We start from the raw sequence: 12,882 nt of genomic DNA, 5'->3' as shown, positions 1-12,882 counted from the left end.
ATGAGAAATGAGGTTCTTCTTCACTATAGCACTCTGATGTAAAAACAAAAACCTGTGATATACAGAAAAGTTTGCACAACAGAAAATTATGTAAATTATTTTAAATATATATTATACATTACCCGCCCTAGGCAAGGAAATTTTTTCCCATATATGTGCTGTAAATTTCCTGTTCTAGGGAACGTACAATTATCTCATACATATAATACCCGTCCTAGGATGGGTAAAATATTCTTTTATTCAAGATGGTCAAAAATTCCTCTATCCTAAGAATAACAGGTATGTTAAAAATTTTCTTATACGGTCCCGAGCAATGCCGGGTGGCCTTGCTAGTGCTATATAAAGTAAAGGTATTATAATGAAAACTTATTTGAAAATACATTATTTGAAATCCAAATTAAAAATTCCACAAGAACTTTCTTTTTAACCTAATAGTATAATAATTTCTGATTTTTGTCCTCAGGTCTACATTCTTTTTCAATTATGTTTATCATTATGATGACTGATTATGCAACTGCTGAAATATGTGTATTCGATTGTTTAAATTTTATTTTTTTATTTACTGTTTAAATTTTACTTGTAAAATTTGCAATTATTAAATAACAAACATACTAAAAATAAACATGAATTTTAGCAGTATTATTAAATTAAAAGTATACATTATTGACAACATTACACAACGGGGATATTTTTTATATTTATGATTTGATAAATTTCTTTTTGTGGGCCTTCATCAGAGAAAACTGTATAATGCATCCAAATAATAGTGTTATAAGCAAGGACAATAAATTACATACCTATTAACATTTCTTTGAATACATTATTGCAAAAAACTTTTAAAATATGTTAAAACATTGATAAAATTAGAAGGTTCAACACCCATATAAAAGTATATATGCAAAGTTTTATTTATTGATCTTTAAAAAAAGGTTAATTTTATGATTTGTAAGAAATTGAAGTAAACATAAACCATAGTGACAGTATAAAAAAGTAATGTTAATTCATCCAAAATGAAATTGATGGATTTAGTTTACTTAGCAAGGATCTAGCCTTCCAGCTATGTAGCAAGCCTCTCACATTCCATCTACTTAGTGTTCCTCTTACATTATTCCATCAACTTAGTGTTCCGCTCAAATTCCGGCTACTACTTAGCATTCCGCTCAAATTTTGGCTACTACTTAGCGTTTCTCTGACATTCCAGCTACTACTTAATGTTTCTCTTATATTCCTGCTACTATTTAGTGTTCCTCTCAAATTCCGGCTACTACTTAGCGTTCCTCTGACATTCTGGCTACTACTTAGCGTTCCTCTGACATTCTGGCTACTACTTAGCGTTCCTCTGACATTCTGGCTACTACTTAGCATTCCTCTGACATTCTGGCTACTACTTAGCGTTCCTCTGACATTCTGGCTACTACTTAGCATTCCTCTTACATTCCGGCAACTACTTAGTGTTCCTCTTACATTCCGGCTACTACTTAACATTCTTCTGACATTCCAATTTCATGTTCAGTTTATCAACAAGAACTAAATTGTATGCACTCACATTCCAAGTTAGCAAACTTTACAAATTTTCAATTTCAATTTTGCAAAACTATACTAAGATTCAATAAAATAAATTTCCAAATGATTTAAGTGATTTAGAAACTATGAACTAAATCAAATTTAAACTAGACAACTTTGATGTATTAATGTTATGTGCAAACACCTGTTTATCAAAGTTTATGGTTAATTTGTTGAATATAAGGTGTGCACAATTACTGCATTTCCATTTACTTTTCTAAAATTCTTTGTCATGATCACTAATAATAACCTTATTGGTACTTCATTCCATTATTTTTCTTGTCAGGGTTAGTATTCCACAGTGACCCTCGATTGGATACAGTTTTGAAAAATAAGGTATGATACCCAACACCCTGCCTGTAAAAGTTACAAGCAAAATCATAAAGATATTATTTCAAAGTTAATTTTAGTATAATATGGTAGAAGCCTGGGATACGGTAGCCATAGGATATGTTTTTTTTTAGGTTATGTGGAATACAATGTTTTTCCATCTCCTGGTTATGATATTTGCCCCGCTTTACAGTATTATGTATAATGTTATTTGATTATATACATGTGTATTATATGCTGTAATGTATTTTTTCATTAATTTTTAATGCCGTATCCCAGGGTTCTACTGTTCTCTTTCTTCTATAACTGGTAAATAACTAAATGACACACCCACTTGTAAATGCTTTGAAAGTGCCTCCTCTTAACTGTTTCTCACTTATAGCCTCAAAAGTAAATATTCCTTCTATATGTGGCCTACCACTTTATGAAGTAATCACTTAGGCACTTTACATGTTTCATTTTGTTGTAGTGAATCTTGATGCAATACTATGAAAGTGACACTCTTAAGTAGAGAATTTGTAATATCTTTGTTTTCAAATTGGGAAAGGAAGTTGTAAGTATGTTTTCCAATTCGGTCAATGTAATAACAGCTGTTTTACAAATGTGTTGTTTTAGGTTGTTAACCGAATTATCAGTTTTGTCAAATTTGAATATTTTATGCACTTCCTTGATCAATTGTTTCCTCTTTCACCCCGCTCTCTATTCTTATAACCTAACATGAATACTTTGTAGGTTTGTCATACACACTGTTATACCTTTTTTAACGTAACAACTAACACTTTCTGATTTCAGTAGTTATTTTCTTTGCTTGCTGGAGTGAGTATTAAATCAATAGAATTACTTGAATGGTGATTTATTTTTTAGCAGTGACTCAGTGAATCAGAGGAAAGTTTAATCATCTCTTATCTACTAAATTATATAATTAAAATTTTATTAATCATTTTATTCTTTCAACTTTAATTGAAGTTGAAAAGTTAAACAATCTATATTTAACGCTTCATAACCATTTAGAAACAAATATTTGTTTAGCATTTTGTAGACAATGTATGACGAGCCAAATGCTATTACGCCTAATGCACAAATGATACTGTGCCTGCGTGATGGTACAGGAATCATAAAGCGACAGGCCAACACCGTGACCCAAGGATGGGACGACACCACAGAGGATGTTCCACTTCAACAAATGCTCCAAGAAACAATAGCCAGAGTAAAGCAGAGCGATCCCTCACAGGGTCTATGGTGTGTAAATGGACAAGACGTCAGTGTATGGATGAATGTAAGTTCCCTGGCGATCGGCATGCTCCTGGAATGTGATACTATTGTCTTCGAAGATGCATGTTGGCTGCGATCCACGAACAACGTGCAGCATATTAACTTGGCTGAACTTGATGCAGTGTTGAAGGGCATCAACCTTGTGTTAGACTGGAAGTGCAAATTTATACACTTAAAAACGGACTTGGTAAGTGTGTATCACTGGTTAGTGGACATGCTCACTGGAAAAACTAAAGTATGCACAAGACTACCAGCGAAATGTTACTCTGACAACAATTGGACACGATAAAATCACTGGTAGAAGACTTTCAATATACTTTGTTCTGGTCCCGTCCTTAGCAAACCTCATGACATGTGTTCCACAAAGGTGGCTCGATAGGATGAAAATCGTAACTGAGCATATACCTCTGACCTGTGCTGCAAAGAGTAATGCAATGACTAGTAGTCAGGTCATGAAACTGCATAAGAGTAGTGGACATCCAGGCATCCGACGCACTGCATATTTCGTTCGGCGGGTTTTCCCAACAGTTATCAAAGCTGATGTGAGGTCAGCTATCGGAGAACATGAGGAATGTTGGATGATTGATCCATCCCCAGTTAATTGGACACCAGGGAAATTGACGGTACAAGCTAATTGGTAAAGATTAGGGATGGATATAACACACTTTAACGGCAAACATTTCCTGACGCTCACCGATTGCGGTCTAGCACGTTTTACCATTTGGTGGATGTTGTTGCAGCAGGACTCTAGACACATCATTCAGCATCTTGAGTCGATATTTTTTTTGAGGGTATGACACTGCCTGGCCCACAGACAACACAGAATAGAGAGACCCCAGAACAATCCTTGCGGCGAAGTATATGCCGAAGATTAACAGCGCAACCTTGCACATGCTGTGATCAGGGATCAAGGAGGAGTGTAGACAATGTATGATGAGCAAAACACTATCATGTCTAATGCACAAATGACACTGCGCCTGCGTTATGGTACAGGAAATCTGGTTTGTAATCATTTGCATCAGTTTTTGCCTCCGCGGATATAAAAGACGTTGGATTTTTTTTGTGTGGGCAATATTTTTTCATTTGCTTTGGCAGGTGAGAGAGATTTTGTGTTGTTCATTTCAGAAAGAAGGTGAAGAGGGGAAATACTCAGTATCACGAATCGAGGTCAGGAAGAAAGGAGCAGTAAGAAAAAAGAACTGAAAATAGGACATTATTTAATATTTTTACAATGTTTTAATGTTTGAACATCTTTTGAAGCAATTCAAATTTTGTGACCTTTTCATGCAAAATCTACTGCTGTCCTTTTAGAATTTTTTCATTTCTAATTTTTGAAATAGATAAGTTTCAGTCAGCTTTTCCATTATTTTTGTACTCTTAGTTTGATAGACATCAAATGAAGATTTTATTTGAAAATAGAAAACGTTTATTATTTATTATTTTTTTCTTTTTTATATATTCTCTCTTGCATGATTTATCTGTAACTTAGTAAGTTAAAGTTAAGAATTTTTTTCTACACAGTGTTAATTTCACATTTAAAAATATAGTGCAAGTTATCGAAAGTGCAACATCCTCAAAATAACAAATTATGATTGTCTCTTTGCATATAAACAAATAGTAACTTATTTGAATCTACTTTTTATTTTGTGGTTTTTAAATAAATTATTACCTTTGATACGACTTTATAACATACAGAATGACACATTTTCATTTTTTTATCATTTGTGATACTGTTTACTTTCTGGTTCTGTGTTAGTATCATAATTAATATTTATTTTTGATTCAAAATCATATTAGAATATACAGTCTATTGAATTGTTTTCTATGAAACCAAACAAAAGGTAAAAAACTGATAAGTGTAACAACCTGCTGTGTTACACAAGGTAGTCATGTGTTACTAAGTGAACTAACAAGACACTGCAGTCAATTTATAAATATAGACTGCGTATGTGATTGTAGATACAATTTTTGTTACTTTGTGACACTGAATACAAGACTAACTTAAACAGTATATAACTGAAGATAAAAGCTTTAAAGAAGTGAACATTTTTTATAAATATAAATTTTTTATAAATATGAATTTTTTATAAATATAAATTTTTTATAAATATAAATTTTTTATAAATATAAATGTTTTATAAATATGATGCCATGGTTGAAAGATAATACAAATGGAATTAATAATTCTTAGATGTACCCAGTTGGTGAGAATCACATACTGTTACAAAAATACTATGAAAACGATACAGAAAAGCAATTTTCACTATTCAAATAAGTTTTATTTTACCAGCTAACACATTGAAACTTATTAGAATCCATGACATACTCATATTAATGCAAATTTATTTTATTAGTTCACTCATGAAAACCTTTTTATTTCTAACATGTAACACGGCCTTGGGTCCAATTAGGCAGATGATGAGAAAAAGGGATCAAATTTACACTTTACTAAATCTTTTATAAAAACTTATCCATTAAGCCTAAAACTTGATCAATTTTTTAACTAAAAAAAATGATTTTTTCTAGTATTAGATTTTGTGGAGTGATCCAACTTTTAGATGTAAAAAAGCAAAAAAAGGAATTGACATCAAAACTTTGACATTTGCTTAATAAAATAAATCGCTCATTCTTAAATAAAGGCTTATATTAATATATAAACTTTTCAAATAACCTTTTTTAATGCAAAATTTCACATGTGTAAAGATGAAATATATGTATTAAATTATATAATAGTAAAATTTTACTGGTAATTTCACTCATCCTATGTGGCTTTAAAAATTGTTTGTAATGCTTCTATTATAACCTATATATGAGGGATATGTCATATGCTTGCATCACTTGGTTGAAGATACCGAGAAGATCCTTTATGACTTTATAAGGGATAACATTATTCATTAAGATAGATCATAGATGATTCATGACCCAAAGAATTACCAATCATCAATAATAGGAATCTCATTTGATGTAATATTTTTCACAATGATAATCAGACAAAATTCTTTTAAACATGGAAAATTACCACAAAATTGTACATATTTATTCAGAAAAAAGTGAGAGAGAAACAAAATGAAAGAAGAGAGAGAGAGAGAGAGAAAAGAGGGAATAAAAAGAAAGTGGAGGAGAGAGAAAAGAAAATGCAACACTATGCTTTTGCTACCGTTATAATATGCATATCATGGAAAAGGAAGGAGATTATTTTTACATGCACGTGGTGGTGGGCATGTTTATACATGTGCTGTCTTAATGAAACACTTGAAATAAAAACACTGTCCCTTATATTCTTAAGCTATTCACGATCTTAAATAAGATCAGTATTATTCCTATTAATTATTATTGAGAAAAACCTGCCTTATCCAATGGCATAAAAAGCATATTTTGTAAAATTAAATTTATTTAACATTTTATTCACTAAAGTTTTATTTAACATTTTATTCACTAAAGTTTTCAATTTATTTTTTTTTAATGAAAATTAACTTAAAATTTTATACTTCATCCACCAAATTGAAAAAAATCTTTCTATTATAAGATTGAGTTTTATTATTATTATTATTATTTCACCCAAAATAAAGCACAGTGCTACTTTATGTAAGGGGCTACTAATTGGGGCTAAATTTACAGAGATACTATGTAGGGAGGTGAGCAGCAAGATGTCTGTTCACATTACATATAAACTTCTGCCAGTACAGTCAGGGAACAGGTACTCTGAAAAAAATTTTAAAGTCTAACAGTTTGAAGGAAGAAACTATTTGAGTAGGGGATTTTCTGGCATCTAAAAATCTTTACAGTGTAAGGGTGGGATTTTGCTGCTTTTCAGGTTGTTAGGGGTATTTACAACAAAGGGGTATGAGTACTTTGAGTTTGTCAGAGCACATTCCATTACTTGTAAAACAGGCAGAGTAATGTAACATTTTGACGATAGGACAAAGGTTGGAGTTTGGTTGCTAGTTTGGAACCTTTTGTGTTTGTGATTCTTTCTTGAACTGTGTCTAAGAGAAAGAGACAAGTGGCAGATGTACCAGTCATACGCCATACCTGAGCGAATAGTAGCTTTGTAGAGATACAGGATACTCTCCGGTATGAGCAATCTTCTAGCACAGTAGAGAGAGCCCACTTTCTTTACAGTAACCTTGGCAATGTCTTCAATTTATTTATTCTAATTCATGTTGCTTGAGGCATTTGAACACTTTCAAGTATTGTTATTAGTCATGGCAATCAGTCATTGAGAAAGTTTCTTGTAAACATTGAATATTATCATCCCTTAACGTCCCCATTTCATTAGAGACTGGAGTTTTCTACTCCTATTTGTTATAGAGCGTGATGTCATCAGAAAATATACCCATCTCAAAGACAATTTTGTCCAGGAGGCTATTTATGAATATCAGGAATAATAAAGGAGTAAGGATCCACTTTTGTGGCACACGCACCTGTATATCATTTTGTCATACAACTATCAAGGACAACCTAGATTTTTCTTGTATCTAAGAAGGATTTGATTATGTTAAGTATTCGTCCAGTATATATCACACATTGGATAAGACGGAGATATATTTAGTTATATCTAAGGCCTTTGACTTTAAAATTAAATCATCTGATATAGATAATTTAATTTTAAAATCAAACGCCTTACATATAACTCGGGCTACTGCCCTAGGCTTCTCAATCTTATCCAATATGTGGTATATACGTTTGAAGATTAGTTAGATTATCTGCAGTTTGTTGCCTTGCCTAAATCCATATTGTTGATCAGAAAGAAGTTTATTATCTATGAAGTGGTGGACTAGTGCATGATTAATTAGGTACTCAAAGAGAGTGAGGAGGCTAATGGGGTGATAATTCGATAGAATTCTTGAAAACTTGAACAACAGAAGCAATTTTCTAATGATCAGAAAAGCAAAATTTGGTAAGGCATTTGGTGAAGAGTTTGAAGAGAACCGAGGCAACCTCAGTGGAGCATTTTTTTAATACTATAGCAGAGATGAGATCAGGCCCACACGTCTTTGAGGTGTCTAGGTTTTTATGACATAACAAACATGGGAAGGGGTGATTTTCAGATCATCAACTGTGGTTTGTTGAGTTTAACGTGGAGTTGGGGGCAAACTGTTGGGCAAGCATGTTCACCTTCTTGGTTGCTGTGCAAACAGCCTCAAGGTTGTTGGATAGTGGGGAATTGTTAATTTCCCATTATTTACTGCACTGTTATAAATTTTGCAGAGTTCCTAATTTCTGTGACTTTATGCGTTTTCTAGTGACTTCGGTATTCCTTCTCTTGGCTGCAGTTAAACAGGAAGATAAAAGATACTACTCCATGGAGAGTCTCTGATGTGATCCCAGTCAGCCTTCTAGATACCTTTTCATTTTGAGTAATGGCTCTTGAAGAGTTTAGTGATGTCTACCAATATCCCAGTGTGATCAGCATTCTCAATCAGCTGTGGGAATTTGTTACAATTCTCTGAAATGGTGGTCAAAAATAGATCTAGAAGTGAGATTTGCTGATCTTGTCAATCTGGGAGACTGGTTGGAAATGTGACTGTCTATGACAAGGAGTGGGATATAGAAAAACTGTGTGATGCTACTAGCTGTGTCTGTGTAATAGAAAAATCATGCCAATTATTGTGGTGGACATTAAAGTCACCAAATACATGTACTTGGGCATTAATATCTAGAGAGTGCTGCATTTATGTTGTCAGAGACATGGTTGATTACAATACAGCCTGGATCAAGGGAGAATACTAGAGAAAATATAAATAGCTAATGCTGTGATTTAGCCTAAACACATGAAGCCTGGGCCTCTGATTCTAGTTTGGATTCTCTGTTGAAGGAGAGGGTGTTTCGAATATATACTCCAAGTCTGTATAAGTCCTTACGGTAAAATGGGAGATAGCCAAACATGTTAAAATAATTAGAGGGGATGGAGAAATGCATGTTGGTTTAGTGCTAAAATATTAGTGGAGTTTAGTTACAGAAATGATTCTACATCTACTAAGTTAGTTCTAAGTCTATGGATATTTGTGAATGCCATCCTCAAGGCAATTTGGTTTTGTTTGAGTGGGTGTCTGGTTTGATTATATTTTTTGTTTGTCATTTTATTTAATAGTTTTAGTTTTAGAGTGAGAGGTGTTAGACAAAGTGGATATGCATAATACCAAATACAATAGACCATCAACCGACTCTTCATCCACAAGATTGTGGCCTTGGGCAAAGTCGATTAATTAACATTGTGAATAACACAAACATTAAAAAGCAGGTCTAAAAGAACATGGAACTAAATGCATTTATCATTAAAATAGTTACATAATTTAGAACTTGTTCAGAATAAGATTGAAAATTAAAATATTGAATTTCAATAAAACCAATGGTATCTACTTAATTGTCATGTTAAAATTAGCAACATATCTAAAAATTATTAAAAATGATAAAGTAGAAAATTAATTATTAATGAAAATAAATAAATCGCAAATTATATTTAAATAATAAAGATTCCAAACTTAGTTACTTCTCTTGTTTAAGTTACATTTACAAAAACAAAAATGGCAGACCAATAGATCATGAAATCCTGAAAGCACAAGTTTTATGTAATAATGCCATAATATGTTACAAATTGCAACATAAAAATTAAATAGATAACAATTGTGTTTTAATGAAAATACAATTTTGCGACTTTTGATTTTTATTCTTATTCTGAAATCTGTAAAATAATTGGGATTTTATTAAAATTTCACTGTTTTTTCCCATTTTCACAGCATAAACAAGCCAGTTTGGGGTATTCAAACATATATATCTATGTATAAGTCTTGTTTTAGAAAGTATTTTTCTTATTGGAAAGTTGAATTATTAAAAATAATAAGCAGTTAGGAAAGCAAACAATGTGATTGAGGTTTATTAATTTTTTTGTTCAATTCAATTTTTGCATCAACACCAAACGAATTGAAAACACTTAAAAAAAAAAAGATCAATAAAAAAGACATTTACTAAATCTTCAAGTATTAAAATGAAAACTAAAACTAAATTGCATTGTATGACTTTCTAACAATTTATTTTTTTTAATAATTCAAATTTCTAAAACAAGGACACTATTTCTTATTCACTTGACACCAACATCTTAGCTAATGAATTTTTCGTTCTATATTCGTTTCAATGCTAAACAAATTGAAAACACTGAAAAGAAAGATACTTTACTGTGTCTTCATTTATAATTCTGATGAAGTTTATATTCAAAAATTTAAATTGAAAAACTAATAAATAAAACTCAATTACATTATATCGCTTTTTAACAGCTTTTTATTTTTAATAATTCAAATTATATATTTATAGGTAAGATACTCCACTTTGATCCTAACCAATAACTGAGAATTCCAATTATGAATTTAGGAACAAACAGTAATTAATTAAACAAATTAAAAACAAACTATAAGTTATTTAAATAAAGTTATTTTATTGAGCATTTCACTTGGTTGAAAATTGTATTTCTTGTCATGAAACAAAATTTGTTTAAAAGTGCTTAGAATCTAATTTTGATTCCATGATTTAATCATATTTTTCTAGCACAAAACATATTTGAACTCTTTTATTTGACATTTTTGAAAATTCTTTTTATACAAAACAAAACTTCTAAAATTTCTAGACACAGAAAATCACGCTCCCCAAAATGTAGCACTCTGAATTGGGATAAAAATTATTTTGGAAGGAAATCCTCAATGAAGAACAGAACAGGTATGATGGGTAGGCAGACAAATTCAATTTTGGGTAATTCCACCCAGAAAATTAATATCCGGAAACTTTTGAATATGTTAGTCCTACCTCTTGGATTTTTTTCAAACTTTCTCCATGTCTTAGTATCATATAAAGTAGACAATCCTGAAAATTTGAAATAAATCCAAGCGATTTCTAAAAATGTTGCATTTTAAAGATCGCGGATATGTCATAAAAAGCTTATACTTAATATTAAAGCTCTTACTAAATGTACTGTTAATTCTAATACAACTTTTGCATTTGTGTACATTGTTTGAATGCTTTTCACCAACCACTTTTTGTGAAAAGCCTTTTCTATATCCACAAAAACAAAACTGGTTCTTTTTTTCTTGTCAAGATATTTCTTTTGCATTTGTCTCAAAATATATAAAACTCATGATATTTTGGCCAAGCATAAAACTGCATTTCATTAATACTTATTTGTTATTCTCTCAACCATTTTCAGGACTGAACCCATCAACTTTGTAATTATTTATAATTCGTGCTTCCTCTTTATCCTTTGTACTAAGTTTCATGCCTTTGGGATAACATTGTCTTTTAAGATCTGATTTGTCAAGTCTGTTGTCATGTTAATGCCTACTTCACCTGTAGCCTTCAACATTTCTACAACAATGGCTGTCAGTTCTCCAGCTTTACGTTTCATCTTACTTATGCCTTCACATACTGACACACCATATTTTCCTCAATAGTTGTTGCTATACCAGATCTTGCTTTTGCAACTTTTAAATTTTCACGATTCCATGAAAACTCAATATTAATCATCCCATCATGCATTTCAAAGTATCCGTCTTGTCCTGTTCATTTGTTGCTAACAAATGAATAAAAGGGACTTTGAAACTTCTAATTTCGGATGCACTACTTTCCAACAAAATCCATATTTGTCTTTGTCATCTGTTTAGTTATCCTGAATACATCATTATTTTGGTTAGTGCTTTAATGTAATAGTTGGAGTACATCAAAATTTCAAAATTGCCATGTCTACAATAACAATCATATAATGCAATGAGCTGTTTACGATGCTGTTATGTTTCTGCCACACTACCACATAACAAAAATTAAATATATTCAATTCATGGCTATTAGTAACGATATCATCAGTATTATTATGCAATTGTGTAGGCAATTAATGAAGAAAAGACTTGTTTCTACTCAAATGCTTTTCAAGTGTTCATGTGCACCTGTATACCTAATCTTCATTAATAGCATTTTTTATGTTTGCTTTTTGCATTCATCTGCATCTTTAGTTCACATTGTTCCAATTATTTCAGAAAACTTGAAAATATTCTTTGCTTTCAGTTTGAGTGGCACTAGGTCATCATCTCTGCTCACAGCTTCTAAAACCATTTGAGATTTTGAGTCTTCCAACATCAAATACAATTTCACTTCAGAAGCCTTAAACTTTCTAATGAAACAACTGATTTGACATTTGTATTCACTCAGCAGTAGAGGTTCAAGAGCATACTATAAGATACAAACATCATTTCTATCAACTCTTTTGACTATTAAAAAAATACATTAAACACCTGCAATAGTTACTTTTGTGTGAGAGGCAAAACTGAAACTTTGCCTTTTACTAATAATTTATTCTTATTTGGTAATTAGCTAGATTGATTTTACACTTTTTTTTTTATTTTATTATTTTTTTTTTATTCAATTTTCACCCCAAACAAGGCACAGTGCCACTTTGAAGCAGGGGGCTACTATCAGGGACTTAATTAGCGGGGTCATTTTGAAGGGAGATGAGTAGAAAGATGTTTGTTAACATTACACTTGAACTTCTGCATATCAGTGCAGTTGGGAAAGCAGAATCCCGGAAGGGAGTTCCAAAGACCCGCAGTTCTGGGGAAGAAACTATTGGAGTAAAAGGCTTTCTTGCACCTAGGGATCTCTACTGTAAAGGGATGAGACTTAGTAGCTTGTCGGGTTTGTTGGGGGTAGTTACGTCGGGGAGGTACAAGTGTTTGCAGT

The 12,882-nt window shown here is 31.7% G+C and overlaps 1 protein-coding gene across 4 annotated transcripts in view; it reads left to right on the top strand.

Moving 5' to 3' along the window:
- Positions 1-12,882, top strand: part of LOC145276873 (tyrosine-protein phosphatase non-receptor type 9-like) — a 242,593-nt gene that overhangs the window by 78,390 nt on the left and 151,321 nt on the right. Inside the window, exon 2 of one of the 4 annotated variants that reach the window (XM_080128283.1) lies at positions 1,850-1,899. The exons of the other annotated variants lie outside the window; for them this stretch is intronic. The gene's annotated coding sequence lies outside the window, so the exon portion shown is untranslated. The remainder of the gene's footprint in view (positions 1-1,849; positions 1,900-12,882) is intronic. 4 annotated transcript variants of the gene reach the window in all.

Source organism: Euprymna scolopes, chromosome 5 (genome assembly GCF_053919585.1).
Source record: "Euprymna scolopes isolate OS-2025 chromosome 5, ASM5391958v1, whole genome shotgun sequence".
Lineage (NCBI taxonomy): Eukaryota > Metazoa > Mollusca > Cephalopoda > Sepiida > Sepiolidae > Euprymna > Euprymna scolopes.
The sequence above is the reverse complement of the archived record's forward strand: the minus strand, read 5'-3'. Positions and strand labels throughout refer to the sequence as shown.